We start from the raw sequence: 2,400 nt of genomic DNA, 5'->3' as shown, positions 1-2,400 counted from the left end.
GCTGTAGTGAAGGTAGCTGTGGGAGTCCGTGGCTTTGTGGTGGATGGCAGTGGGCAGTTTGTTCCTCGAAATGACGATGAGGTCAAGGAAAGGAAGGAAAGTGTCAGAAATGGATGATGGGAAAGTGAGAGGAGTAGAAATGGGAGGCAAAAAGAACACATTTTTCAAGGTCCTGGCGGGAGCATGAAGCGGCACCGAGGCCGTCATTGATGGACAGAAAAGAAGGGCCAGTGTAGGACTGGAACAAGGATGTTTCACTTGCCCCCATAAAGAGGCAGGCATAACTGGGACCTATGTGTGGTGATGTTTGCTGGTCTGGATGGGTGCAACTCCAATAACACTACACTGTTGCTACGGCACAGTGGTTAGCATTGCTGCCTTTCAGTACCAGAGACCTGGGTTCAGTTCTAGCCTCAGGCAAACGTCTGTGTGGAGTTTGCACATTCTCCCCATGTCTGTGTGGGTGTGCTCTGGTTTCCTCCCACACTCCAAAAATGTGCAGATTAGGTGAACTGGCCATGCTAAATTGCCTGTAGTGTTTGGTAAAGGGGTAAATGTATGGGAATGGGTGTGGACTTGTTGGGCCGAAGGGCCTGTTTCCGCACTGCAAGTAATCTAATCTAAAAAGAAAACGTTGTTAGCTTCCTCAACAAGGGCCACAGGAACGTGACCATCCCAAGTTCCTCTCCAAACCTTTTGGAAAACATATTGTTTTTCCTGTTGCTGGGACAAAATACTGGAATTCCCTTCCTTCGAGCACTGATGAGTGTCTTCCACAGGTAGACTACAGAGATTCCAGAAGGTAGCTCACATATACCTTCTTAAGGACAATCAATGAAGAGTAATCCATTATGGCCTTGGCCTGTGCTGTCCACATACTATGAATACATTTTTAAAAATGAATGCAATGTAGTAGCAGGTTCCACATTCAAATCATTTCCAGGTCAAAGAGGTTTGTCCTCAATTCCTTATTTATTTACTAGCTCAATCCCCAATCCTCATCCTTCATAAGCGGGGTACTGACGATTAAAAAGAACTTTAAAAATGTACTTACACTTGTCAAAATTGCATCTAAGTTCAAAATATTTATTTTACGACAATATTAAGGTAAGTCTATATCCTACAGATTATCTACCGACATCTTGGATTAAGAATTTTTTGTTCAAAATTTAATGTAAACCAAGAAAAGAAGTTATTGTTTTGAGGGTTTTGAGATAAAATCTCAGAGAGCTATCTCTCTCTTGGAAGCATCTCCATTTTACCAAGGTTTTGCTGCAGATACCTTCGTGCAGCAATGTCTGCTTCAGAATCACTACAATGTACTTTGCATCAGTTGCCAGCCCGAAACGTCGATTTTGCCTGTCCTCGGATGCTGCCTGAATTGCTGTGCTCTTCCAGCACCACTAATCCAGAATCAGTTGCCAGCTACCTTGGCTACTTACTCCTAAACAAGCATGTGGAAAATGCTTGGAGAAATAATGTGTGATTTCACAGGAGAAATTGAGTGATGTTACAATACCATTTGTCTCTCCTTTGTCAGAACTCTGCATGAAAATTAATGGATCACTACACATTTTCTCGTCTTTGCATGAAATAATGCATTTATATATCACCTTTCCCAATCTCACTTTAATTAGGTTCTTGGTTGGGCTCTTCTGGTAATGATCATAATCTCAAGCCAGACGTCTTAATAACTATTAATCTGTGTTTATTGTTAAACTGTCCCTGATGGTAATACTATACAGCAGGAAGCTCTGAGTTGTACAAGATACAACTGTTCACTGCAACACTAACATGGACGTTCCCTCTATATGCACAGCTGCTCCAAGGGTCCACACATACTGCTTGGATTTGAATTCAGCAAGTTGATGCCACAAATGAATCTCGGAGGTTGAAGCAGAAGAACGACAGAATGAACATAGACCAACATATGACTGAGGCATATCTGCACAAAACCCTATCACTATATCTCCCACCAAGTGCTTTTCCATATCCAATCTAATGTACTTTCTTAACATGAATAGCTGAAACATTTAACTGAAGGCATTTCCATTGCTTTCAACCTCATTATCTCCCATCTCCTGTTTTCACAATTTCAAATGTTGAGGATCTCACAATTCTCCCTGAACTGGTGGTTCAAAATGGTCATAAAGTCATACAGCATGTAAACAGACCCTTCAGCCCAACTCATCCATGCCTATCAGGTTTCCTAAACTGAACTAATCCCATTTGCCAGCATTTGGCCCATATCCCTCTAAACTGTTCCTATCTATGTATCTGTCCAAATATCTTTTAAATGTTGTAATTGTATCCACCTCCATCATTTCATCTGGAAGTTCGTTCCATATACATAGCATTCTCTGAGTGAAAAAAGTTGCCCCTCAGTACCCTTTTCAATCT

Source organism: Chiloscyllium plagiosum, chromosome 9 (genome assembly GCF_004010195.1).
Source record: "Chiloscyllium plagiosum isolate BGI_BamShark_2017 chromosome 9, ASM401019v2, whole genome shotgun sequence".
Taxonomy (NCBI): domain Eukaryota; kingdom Metazoa; phylum Chordata; class Chondrichthyes; order Orectolobiformes; family Hemiscylliidae; genus Chiloscyllium; species Chiloscyllium plagiosum.
Note: the sequence above shows the minus strand (reverse complement) of the source record.